The 12,606-nt window shown below is 49.2% G+C and overlaps 1 long non-coding RNA gene across 1 annotated transcript; it reads right to left on the minus strand.

The window, feature by feature from the left end:
• Window positions 1-5,998: 5,998 nt before the first annotated feature.
• LOC118911821 (uncharacterized) lies at window positions 5,999-10,944 on the minus strand. The gene is made up of 2 exons (XR_008998797.1): window positions 10,741-10,944; window positions 5,999-7,483 (listed from the first exon to the last, which is right to left on the minus strand). It is a non-coding gene; the product is annotated as an uncharacterized LOC118911821 (long non-coding RNA).
• Window positions 10,945-12,606: the final 1,662 nt, after the last annotated feature.

The following is a 12,606-nucleotide window of genomic DNA, read 5'->3' on the forward strand; positions in this document are numbered from 1 at the left end:
CTTTGCCATTTTAATTATTATGTGTCTTGGTGTTGCCCTTCTTGGATCCTTTCTGTTGGGGGTTCTGTGTATTTCCGTGGTCTGTTCGATTACTTCCTCCCCCAGTGTGGGGAAGTTTTCAGCAATTATTTCTTCTAAGATACTTTCCATCTCTTTTCCTCTCTCTTCTTCTTCTGGGACCCCTATAATACGGATATTGTTCCTTTTGGATTGGTCACACAGTTCTCTTAATATTGTTTCATTCCTGGAGATCCTTTTGTCTCTCTCTATGTCAGCTTCTATGCGTTCCTGTTCTCTGATTTCAATTCCATCAATGGCCTCTTGCATTCTATCCATTCTGCTTATAAACCCTTCCAGAGTTTGTTTCATTTCTGCGACCTCCTTTCTGGCATCTGTGATCTCCTTCCGGACTTCATCCCATTTCTCTTGCGTATTTCTCTGCATCTCTGTCAGCATGTTTATGATTCTTATTTTGAATTCTTTGTCAGGAAGACTGGTTAGGTCTGTCTCCTTCTCTGGTGTTGTCTCTGTGATCTTTGTCGGCCTGTAGCTTTGCCTTTTCATGGTGATAGGAATAGTTTGCAGAGCTGGGACGAGTGACGGCTGGAAGGACTTCCTTTCTTGTTGGTTTGTGGCCCTCCTCTCCTGGGAGAACAGCGACCTCTAGTGGCTTGTGCTGCGCAGCTGCGCGCAGACAGGGTTTCTGCTTCCTGCCCGGCTGCTATGGAGTTAATCTCCGCTGTTGCTGTGGGCGTGGCCTGGCTCGGGCAGCTGCTCCAAAATGGTGGAGTCGCGTTGGAGCAGGAGCGGCTGGGAGGCTATTTATCTCTGTAAGGGGCCTCCCTGCTCCCTGCAGCCCAGGGGTTAGGGTGCCCAGAGATCCCGGATTCCCTACCTCTGGATTAAGTGACCCGCCCTGCCCCTTTAAGACTTCCAAAAAGCACCCGCCAAAACAAAACAACGCCCACCACAAAAAAAAGAGAAAAAAATTTTTTTAACTAAAAAAAAAAAAAAAAGTTTTTAATTAAAAAAAAAAAAAAAAAAAGGTGGTCGTTCGTTTTTCTTTATTCTCCGGTGCCAGCCTCAGGCCTCTGCTCACCGGTCGGTCTTTCTGCCCTGTTTCCCTAGTATTGGGGTCCCTGTCCCTTTAAGACTTCCAAAAAGCGCTCGCCAAAACAAAGCAGCAAAAAAGCAAAAAAAAAAAAAAAATGGTCGCGCGCTTTTCTTATGCCCTCTGTCGCCCAGCCTCCAGTGCCTGCTCACTGTTCTTGCTGCCCTGTTTTCCCAGTATTGAGCGCCCTGCACTCTGGCCCGGATGGCGGGGGCTGGGTGCTCGGCAGTCCTGGGCTCCGTCTCCCTCCCGCTCTGCCTGCTCTTCTCCCGCCGGGAGCTGGGGGGAGGGGCGCTCGGCTCCCGCGGGGCCGGGGCTTGTATCTTACCCCCTTCGCGAGGCGCTGGGTTCTCTCAGGTGTGGATGTGGTCTGGATATTGTCCTGTGTCCTCTGGTCTTTATTCTAGGAAGGGTTGTCTTTGTTATATTTTCATAGATATATGTTGTTTTGGGAGGAGATTTCCGCTGCTCTACTCACGCCGCCATCTTCTGCCCCTCCTAGGATGTAAATCTTGAACTTGTGTATTGTTTTCGCTATTTCCTAGCCTATTTAGAGGCATTCAGTCTGAATTTACTGAGTAATCTAGAGATCCTTACCTTACCTACCAGACTTCATTCACTTCTGGTTCCTTAGAAACACCCCACATGTAGATTAATAATATTCTTTTTTTTCCTCCATTCTCTTTTTACATTGGCAACGTTTCCTCTTGCTCAGACATTAACTCTCCTGCATCTTTGGTTATTTTAGTGCGTAGGATTACAAATTAGTGATCTTGCAATTTTTTTTCTTGATAAAACCTTCATGTAGCAGATATTCTTTGCCTTCCCGCACTGTGCCTGGGATTGCATCACATCCCAGGAACTCACAGTCTGGTGGGAAGTGGACCATTACAATACCGAGTGACTTGCCCTGTACCAGAGATGGGTGTGGGTGCCACACCAGCAGAGAGGAAGAGACCACAGATATGCCTGAGGAATGAGGGAAGACTTCAGAGAGGAGGCATGCTGTGTTAGTTTTTTCTTTCTTCATAACAAACTCTCACAGACTTAGTGGCTTAAAACAGCACCTGTTTATTAGCTCAGTTCCGTAGGTCAGAAGTTTGTACCACATTACGGCTGGCTTCTCTACTCGGTATCACAAGGCTGAAATCGGGGTATCTGCTTCCAGCCTCATTCTAGTTGTTGGCATAGTTCAGTTCCTTGTGGTTGTAAGGTTGGGGGCCCCATTTCCTTTCAGTCAGCCAGCCAGGGCCTGCTTTCACCATCCAGAGCCCACCAGCTTTCCTTGCCGTGTGAACTGCCTTCATCCTTAAAGCCAGCATCAGAGAATTTTTGCACATCAAATCCCCCAAACTTGTTGAATCTCTGACTTCCTCTTTTGCTTTAAAAGAATTCATATGATTAAATCAGGCCTGCCCAGATAATTCTTAAAGTACACTATGTCATACAACATAACCAGAGGAGTACAACTAAATATATTTTATTCACAGGACCCAGGGGGTATGCAGGCCATGTCCCACCAGCAGGCAGTGATCTTCAGGGACATAAGAGAATCCTGCCTACCACATACACACAGCTGAAATTTGCATCAGGGATAGTTTTTGCTTGGAGAAATAGGGATGGAGGAGTGGATATTCCAGGCAGACGGAATCAAGTGTGCACAAGCTTGGAAGTGTAAGAAACATGTCTGTCCAGGGAATGGCAAGAGTTGCTGGCCTCAGGGTGCTGAGAGAGATGCAGGCAGGGGGTAAAGGCAGAGAAGGAAGAGAGCAACCAGGTGCTGGAGCATGTTAGAGATCTTCAGCAAGGAGAAGAAGGTCTAAACCACAGCACCGCCTGTGAGAATGACATGACTGGTGTCAGTTGGGACGCATTCAGCTAAAAGGAACAAGATACCTGGCCCAGAACAGCTTAGTGAAGGTTATTCTCTCTCATAACAAAAATCCAGTAGATGGGTTCCCAGTTGCTTAGGACTGTGAACTGTCATCTCTGCACCAAATGGATGAATACCTCAGGTCCAAATATTACGACCTCCACACAGGAAAGAGGGGAAGTCATGCCCCACTTCCCTGAGTGCAGAATATCTACAGAAATTCCTTGGAATTCTTCCACATGGGGGATTTATTTCTTCTCTGTCAGTTATGACTTGCTCAGTCATTTACATTAATATGGGCTTATGGATATTTATTTAGGTTGTAATCAATACTACAGTATGTATTTTGTTTCTGAAGTTGTTCAAGGTTTGGCCATTAAGAGCTCTTTATTCTGTTGGCCCCTGTGACCCTTTCACATACCACATCATTGTGGGGTTCCAGTTTTGTATACTTTTTGAGTTGACATTCTGCCATTACCAGATGTGCCAGATTCATCTTGCATGTTTCCTGTCCTACTCCTAGAATCAGCCATTTCTCCAGGGAGCTCAGGAGCTTATTAGAGAATGGAGTTAGAAGCCAAGATCTGAGATTCTTGGGATCCTCTCTTGATTAAGGACAGTCTTACATCAGCTCCCCCAGCATACTGCCCCTTTTATTTTTGCAGCAAAGTCTGCTAATGGTGCCCCCAAGTTCATTCTCCTCTTTCCATCATAATCAAATTTTAGCTGGGCACATAGCCCCTTCTCCCCCATTAATAAAAAGTTCATTTCCCAGCCTCCCTTGCAGCTAGACCAGCCATGTGAGCAAGTACTGGCAGAAGCAGAATCAGTGGAAATGTCCATCAGAGAACCTTCGTTGAGAGACCACTGCTTTTGCCCCTCTATCTTCATCCATTCCTCCATCCTGGGATACCTACAGGCCATCTTGGAAAGCGAGGATAAAGTGTCTGCACAGGAACTGTGGAGCTGGAAGCAGACCCACCTTCCCAGTCTGGACCGCAGGGCTCCCAACTCTGCATAAGAAGAGTGAATGTCTGTCACCCCAAACTCAACCTGATAGCATCCAGTGGGCTGGAGCTGGGCCACAGGCCGGCGCCTGCAGAGGAGTCAGCATTACCATCGTGGGTTCACCTCACATGAGGTTTGCCCATGGGCTGGGTCCACTGCCAGGCCATTTCTGGATAGAAACCCAGGTTACGTTACAAGGGAGCTGAGGGAGGGCTGGCTGGTGCTTAGCAGCCAATGGTGTCTGTCCTAAGGAGCACATGGATAGTCAGGATTTGGGGAGCCGAGCCAAACCCTTAGACTGTGTAAGTGAGCTGTGGCAGGCCTATTAGTAGTAGTATCCCCAAAGCAGTTGGGGTGGAAACTCACTTTGCTGTTTCAGAAAGCAGAACATTAGGAAGTCATCTCTCCTGGTAAAAAGTGCATGGTGCTTCTACAGCCAAAGAAAAGTCATTTCTAGGGTTTCTTCTATCTCCAGTTGCCCAAGAAGTTTTCTGAGTGTAGAAAGAGGCCATGTGACAAGATTTCTAACAGAGGATTGTCTTGAATTTTCTATGATCTTGATCATCTCCTAATTCTTTATCGTTGCTAGTATGTTTCTTTAAAATTATGTTGGTTACATATTTTTCACCATGTTATATGTATTAATAATAGAAAATGTGGAAAATACAAGGGAGGACAAAAAATTGCCATTCCTTCTGTAGCTCTTTCTATCCAGTTTTTCCTCTATGTGTACAGCTTTATTTTGCTGGGCTTTTTATTTTTAAATGTGTTTCTAGATAGTTTTTAGACAGTTGCCAAAATTTTGTATTCTTTCTCCACTTGCACAGTGTAAGTACTGTCACTCTGTGTCCCTTATACTTACAAACAAATTTGAATAGCTGGTACACATGCTGAAAATTTTTATTTTACTCCACCTTTTTTAAATGAAAGATGCTCATATAATAGAGCTAATGACAGTTCTTGGCTGCTGGGGAATCAATAGAGTCCTTTTTGCCCTTAGTGTTTGAATGAGAGACCACGTGAGAGATCAATGCTAACTTAAATCTGAGAAGTGAAGCTCACACAGGGAATTACTGTCCTTTTCACATGCCCTTAGCCCTTGTCCCAGGGAGAGCTAACTTTTCGCACTTTCATGATAACAATGAAAAAGGATTATGGATTACCACTGGGGGAGGTCTTCCTGTTTCTGGAAAAGGACCCAGAGAGGTGCTTAAGTTTATGGGTTTATCCAAGTTAGTGCATTTTAAGAGTTTCTAGAAAAAGATACTCTTTTATAACATCAAATTATTAATAATCAGAACACCTGATTTTTAGAAGTTGGCCATGAGCTTGTGGCCTGGTGGTCCCCAGTCCCCACCACTGTGGGATCCCCCTGAGGGTTTGCTCCTCTCTGTACCTTGACAGCAAACTGAGGATTCTGTTTCTTCCCTTTCTCCTGTTTGTATTGTCTTATTCTCTCCCTGTGCCTCTTTTTTTTCCTTCTCTGCCTCTTCCGTACTCTCTATAATTTACTATGTTTTATTGGTTGTTTTTCACAAACATCCTGAGAAGTAGGTCAGAAGAACTTCTGTTCTCATTTGCATGTAAGGAAAAAGTGGCAGAGAAAGGTTGGATTGCAGTCACCAAGCCCCTGGGACACTGAATGGAGTGACCCTGAGCAGAGTCCATCAGTCCAAACTGTCCCTGGGGCCGGTTGACCGGTCCCAGAGCCCCTCCCTGATTGCTTAGTGCCTCAGGGCGCCACTCCCTGTCTCTTGTCTTCAGCTGCCCCTCCCCACACCTGGGCTCCACTCTCCAGGTTCACAAAAGCTTGCTAGTCAAAACCACTGGCTTCCTCCACTCCAGTCCCACCTGGACCCTCAGAGCTGGTTTGCAGGACCGCCCTTTCAGGCCACCATTAAGCGGGTGGATGCCAGCAAAGCCAAGGAAAGGGTTAGTGTAAGTCCGGGGAGAGGAAATCCCGGGGCAAAATACCTCTAAAAACTGAAATCAATCAAAGGGATGAATAAAGTTTAAAACCCGTTTATTGCTCACAAACTGCAGTGCGGGCCCTACTCTCTTTCCTTCTCCACAGAAGCAAAACCGGCACCACCCCTCACCTCTCAGGTACAGATAAGCCCTCACTCTGTTGCCCAGGTAATTACCCACTGATATGGAGATGAACTTTCTCCTCCCCTGAGGAATGATGCACATACGCTAAAACCATACTTCTTTCCACCTCTGAATGCCTATTGATATGCAGGTGGATAAAGCCAGGCGAGATATTCTAGAAATACTACAATTTTACCCACAGGCCACCCCTCCAGAAATTTCGCCTTACAATCTACTCGTTCCCCCTCTTCTGACCAAACTAATGACATACAATGCCAACAGCAATAAAATCATGATAATCCTCAAGCCAGGGGATTAATTCCTATGCAGATTAAGTAAATGTACTTTACAGCACAATCTCTCACTAAGCACAAAATATGTTTCCAGACTTGTTTACTCATTCCTAACAACCATGCTAGATTACTCAAAACTTTTACTGAACATTAGACAAAATCAAGCCTCTCTTTAGGCATTTTTTTCTTGACAACAGCAATACAATAATAATTCTGAAGCCAGAGGATTCAGCTAGGTTCAAAGTCCCATGCAGATTAAGTCCGAAGTTCATCCATTCCAGCCATCATGCAGCAGCTGCAGCCATGGAATGCATCCAGGACACAGGGCTATAGAAGCAAATAACTGTGATTTTGGGGGTGCCACTTTGCTCTTACTCCAGGACTACACAGGAGGCCAGCTTCCAGGCCTTTTCCCCAAGGTGCCAGGAGAGCCAGCCATCACTGAACCATGTGTTGAAATGTCCAAGGCCACGTCCATTTTATTCCTAATTGCTGCACCCATCCTTGCAACACATGTCCAATAAAGTGGGTGCTTTGATTACTCTTAATCACCTGTGGCCTGCCATTGGCTACAAAGAGATGCTCTAGGCCCCTCTTGGTGGTTTGCTGATCTGCAAAACATGCAGGGAATTCCTTCTGGGCTTGGCTGACTTCTTCAAAGGTCAATGGAAAGCCCCGATGGGTTACAGCCCACATTGTCTTTTGCCCCAGGTGCAACAAACACTGATGTAGCTATTGGCCACATGAGAAGGAGGCTTTCCTTCTAGCCAGTGCACCTGGGCCAATGTGTCTGCTTCGTTATTCCCTGGGGATGCCAAAGGCAAATGTCCAGTCACACGGTATACAGTAGGTGTCTGTGCCACACCACTCTGTGGCCTTTGGGTCCAGTCTCTCACCCACCCTGCAATGGGATAGGAGGTTATTACCTTGGTTGGAGCCGCTCTGGCAATGGGCTCCGTAGCCAGCAAGGCATGGTACCCAGCAGCCAGTTGCTTCTCTGTCAAGGTGACCTGGACCTCTGCTCCTTTCCATAGGGGTGACCAGGCTCCAGCAGCAGGTGGAGCAGCAACAGTGGCAGAAGCAGTAGCCTTAGGCTCCGGCCATGGGCTGGGGTCGGCACCGCCAGCAGTGGTGGTGGCGCCTCCACGACCACACGAGTGTAGACACATGTCCCTCAGCATGAGCACCACTCTCCCCATCATTTATAGGGGTGGCCCTCCTAAAGGTCACACCCATTATAATAGATTTCCAGGTTCAGAGAAACCCTGCCAACTACGCCAGATGTAAGTCCAGGGAGAGGAAATCCCATGGCAAAATACCTCTAAAAACTGAAATCAGTCAAAGGGAGAAATAAAGTTTAAAACCCATTTATTGCTTACAAACTGCAGTCCGGGCCCTTCCCTCTTTCCTGCTCTGGCAGAAGCAAAACCAGCACCACTCCTCACCTCTCACATCCTCCATTGCCCAGGTAATTAGCCATTAATATGGAGATGAACTTCTCTCCACCCCTGAGGAATGATGCAAATGTATTAAAGCCATACTTCTTTTCACCTCTGAATGCTTATTGATATGCAGATGTACCAAAGGCAGGCGAGATATTCTGGAAATATTACAGTTTTACCCACAGTCATCCCCATCCTTCTGGCACATCCTACCCCTCAACCCAGAAGGAGGTGGCTCCTTCACAGCTGGTTCCTACGATTAAGTCACAAGGGCTGGCAGCTTTTCTCCATCTAGAGGCCTGGGTCTTTATCCTGGGCCAGACTCGTGGAAGCTGAGTGGGGCAGGGTTCAATGCCTCTAGCCCGTGGTTCCTCCCGACAGCTGAGGCTTTTCAGTCTCAGGAGATTCCCTTTGGCCGTCCTGCCACCACTGGGCCTGCTAGCTCTGCCCAGTCTGAACCACAGAGAATACTAGAGTTGGCAGAGATTGCTGTCGGTTCTTCTCAGCCTAGCTCACCATGTCCTCATCTGGAAGACAGAAAAAGGCTGCCTGCCCCAGCACTGGGGCGGAAACAGCGGGGTAGGGCACGTGAATGCCATTGAGAACATGACACTTGCTCCCACCTGCTGCCCACAAGAGGCAGGCACTGCCATTCCCAGCAAGCCCTCCAGAGCAGAGGGCACCCAAACACGGCCAGAGGGCTGAAATATTTTCAGGGAGACCAATTCTGAGACTGGGCATGTTATCAGTCACCACCTCTTAATTCCTGGAGTTCACTCCAGTGACCAGCCTTGAGCACAGCACAGGGTGTGTGCCAGGATAAATCTGTGCAGCTTCCTGTCACCACAGAAACACAATCTTTAGAGCCCCTGAGACCCTCTTTCCTCTGCTGTGCCTCCTCCCGCTCTGTACCCTTGAGAGTCAGCCTCACATCCTCTGCCCCAGAAGTAATTACTGCCAAAAAAAGAAGAGCCGGAAGACATGACACCTCCCAGCAGCTTTATAAATTTATGAAGTTTGTAAAGTCTTTTCTTAACAGAGAAACTGCACTCCTGGTCGGCCTGGCCTGGGTTCCCTCAGCCAGTGAACTGGCATCAGGCTGCTGCCTGATTTTGCTGAGACCTTGCTAACTAGTCTGCTCTCATGGCCTGCCTTTCATCTAACCCTGCTGCCTAAAATCTGCAGCCTGAGGGGGCCTAGAAGTCAGCATCCAAGGAACAAGGATGCCTGGCCTTCCTGTCTTGGTTTCTGAGGCATTCTCCACTCAAAGGGCCTGGGGCTGATGCAGCAGTACTAAGTGGAACGTCTTACACCATAGGGTAAGGAAGTGCTCAGAAAATCACCTGGTTCACTGTGTTGACAGAGGGATCAACTTGTTGAACATTAAACCAATAATATTCATAGGTTATATCCCGTATAATAAAACAGTCCAGGAGGCATACTGATATAAACACAAATGAGGAAGAAAGGAAGGCGTCCCTACCCAGCAGGAGAATGCCAACGAAGAAATGGGGGAGGGGAGGTGTTAGGAAATGCACAGTGGATATTAAACCAGTGGGTGAGGGCTTGGTGAGGAACAGGATACTTAACTCTCTAAAGTCTCTCCTGTCACATTACTAATTACAAAGGGAAAGTAGTAACTTTACAGTGCAGGCCTGGCAAACACCACCTTTACCAAAAGGAAGCAGTCCCAAACCCCGCAGACCTGGCACTTTGGGCTTCCAGAAGTCAACCTGCTGAAATGCCTTCAAAGAATGACCTGCGTCCCTGTGCGCAGTGTCTGTCTACTTATGCAGCTATGAACCTGACATCGAAATTCAGCCCATGTACACATTACTACAGTGACCACTTAACAACGAAGGGCATTCAACTAAAAAATACATAGTCCTATGGGTGAACACCTGGGCTTCAATCTTTTCATTTGAAAATTGGAGATAATACCTATTGAATAAACCAACCATTCCACTGCTAAGTATTTCCTTAAGAGAAAAGAAAACGTGTCTACACAGACTTGTCCCTGTACATTCATAGCTGCTTTTCTCATAATAACCCCAAACTGGAAACAAACCAAATATTCATCAACTGGTTAGCAAAGAAAGCAACAAACCAATGATAACAGATGGATTTCAAAAGCATTTGCCAAGTGAAAGAAGCCAAATACTATATGTAATATGTGATTTTAGACCTACAGAAACGTCTGAGAAAAGTAAAACCAGTGGTCAGTGGCTGCCAGGGGCCAAGCATGCAGGACTCTCTGCAGCAGGGTGAGGGAGATGTTCTGTCAGTAACGTCGTGGCTACAGGAGTGTGTACTTGTGTCAGAACTCATTGTACACAAATTTGGTGAATTTTTTTGTATGTAAATTAAGCCTAACAAAGTTGATAAAAATTAATACATTACAATGCCATTGTGAGGGTTAATAGGATGATACCTATGCAGTCCCCAAGTTTCAGGGCCTACCAGAGGAGTCCTAAATAGCCGTTACCATGGACTCGGTCCTCGGCATGAGCAGAAAAGTGCAAGCAAGGGCTCTCAAGAAGGTCTGCAGCTCCACTGAGGACGAGGCAATGCGAGGCGGAAAAGAAGCACAGGCGCGCGGAAAGGTGCCCGGGGGGTCCTCCAACTGCGGTCCCCCCCTTCCCGGCCCTGGGAAACGGGCGTGCGCTCCCGCGCCAGGCGGGTGCCTCCGCCGGCCTCGGATTGGCTCGGGTGGGGGCGGGGCACGCCCTGTCGGCGCCTGGGTGAAAGTCCAGCCCGGCGGCCGGCTCCGCGGAGCGCGCCGCTCCAGCCCGACGCCAAGCCTGCTGCCCCCGTAGCAGGGCCTGCTGAGGGGCGGAGGGGAGACGGGGAAAGCGCAGCGCGGGGACCGGGCCCCACTCCCACAGCCAGAGATCGCGTTTATTTGTATATGTTGTGCCTCACTGCCTGGCAACCGGGTCTCAGGCGGAGTGCCGGCCGCGGAGGACGGCTCGGCTTGCCGACTGGCCTGGCTGACTCATCGCTGCGCGCCGGCCTCTGGGACGAGGTCCGCGGGCGCACGTCGTTTCCGGCTGGGTGCCGACGGCGGGGCGCCCCTTGCGGCGGGTTCGCGGCCTGGCGCAGCGCCAGCTCCCCCACGGAGCAGGGGCTGCCTGGAACCAGACCCCCCGGGGCCGCCGCTTCTGCCTGGCTGTGTGCGTAGCCTTGAGCAGTCGCGTACCCTCTCTGGCCTCAGCCTCGTCGTCTGTAAAAGGAGATGCAAGAGCACCTCCATGAGAGACTCCGTAGGGGTGCTCACCGCGGACTCAAACTCGCAGCCCATTCACCCCTCCCCCTCCCCCATCTGACCGTGAGGAACCTGCAGTCCGGTGCGAGGTTAGGTAACTTTGCTAGTTGTCTGATTTACAAGTGGAGGAGGCAGGGCTCAGCTCGGGTCCGTGTGGTCCAGAGGCCCGTGTGTCTTTTCGCCAGCCCCCTTTCCCCCGCACGCGCCCAAATGCCCGCCACCCCAGGGCTTCAGGCCCGAGTCCCCGGGCTCGGCCCGATGTGGCCCTCCAGGGCGGTCCTCAGAGGACGAAGGCTGGGAATGCTCTCTGCTGTCGGGGCCCTGGCTGACTCAGAAAAGCGCCCGTGGGCCCTGCAGCGGCGCGGCCGGGGAACGCCGCTGCCCTCCTGCCTCAGCCTGCCTGCTCTTGCGGTCAGCGGCTCCCTGGGAACCCCAGCTTCTCTGTTCTCTACCTGGGTCACTTCTCAGGCTGTCTTCCAAGTGCTGTAGTGTCCGATACTGACCACGTTTCCTTCAGTCGGTGTAAAGGACATAAGTCTGGCCACTTCTCAGGGCACTTAAGTTCCCCCACCGCCAAAAGAACGGCAGCCCCCGCGCGGTGCTCCGTGCCCCTCTGGGGCCTGCAGGTACAGGTCCAAGGCCTCCATCCCCCCAGGCCCCGCAGGCCCCCACAGGTGCTCTCCTGAGGCCCTCCCCAGCGGCACCATACTCGGACAAGGGGGAAACAGGCTCAGGAAGTGACTTTTCTGGGGTCGCACTGCCATCCTGCCAGACTCCAGCCCAGACTTTCCCACCCTGCACAACTCTGCCTGCAGGGCCTGTGGGAGACAGAGCACCCTGAGGGTACGGCACCCTCCTGCCTCTGCCTACTAAACCTGCGGGTGCTTGAGAGGAAGCGGGTGAGAGGGCAGACAACGGCCAAGACAGGGTAGATCTTACAGTGCCAGAGGTCTCCAACGATAAGAATTTTGGGGCTATTGAACTAGGGCAGGGAAACCTGGTTCAAGGCCCTCAGCCTAATTTCATCTAGCTTTTGGCACTGCTACAGATCTACTCTTATTACTCAGAGTTGTTTCTCCCTAATAGCAAAAAAAATGTATTGTTTTAAAGGTCATAAGTAAATGTATCCTGAAAGGCCACAGCATTTGGGGCACTCACTTCACTTCTCAGGGCTACCATTTCCCTGTTTATACAATAAGAGATTGGCCCAGAGGTGTGTTTTTTCAAACTGCAAGTCCTGATCCATTCATTAGTAGGTTGTAAAATCAAACTAGTGGCGAATAACCTGTATGGAATAGAAACTACAATGTCTCACACATAGCAAGAGTGAATGTTGTGTTGTGAATTTGCTTAAGTTCCATATGCGCCTGTATGGTAGGGCATGTTGTTAAATAAATTTTTTACTTTGTATATATTTTTCACATGTGTAAAATGTATTTTTACAATCAGGAGAACTTAAAAGCACCTCTCCCTCTGTTCTCCAAGGACTCTGTCATTTGGAACTGGAGCACAGCTGGAACCCC

This window comes from Manis pentadactyla, chromosome 8, assembly GCF_030020395.1.
Source record: "Manis pentadactyla isolate mManPen7 chromosome 8, mManPen7.hap1, whole genome shotgun sequence".
Lineage (NCBI taxonomy): Eukaryota > Metazoa > Chordata > Mammalia > Pholidota > Manidae > Manis > Manis pentadactyla.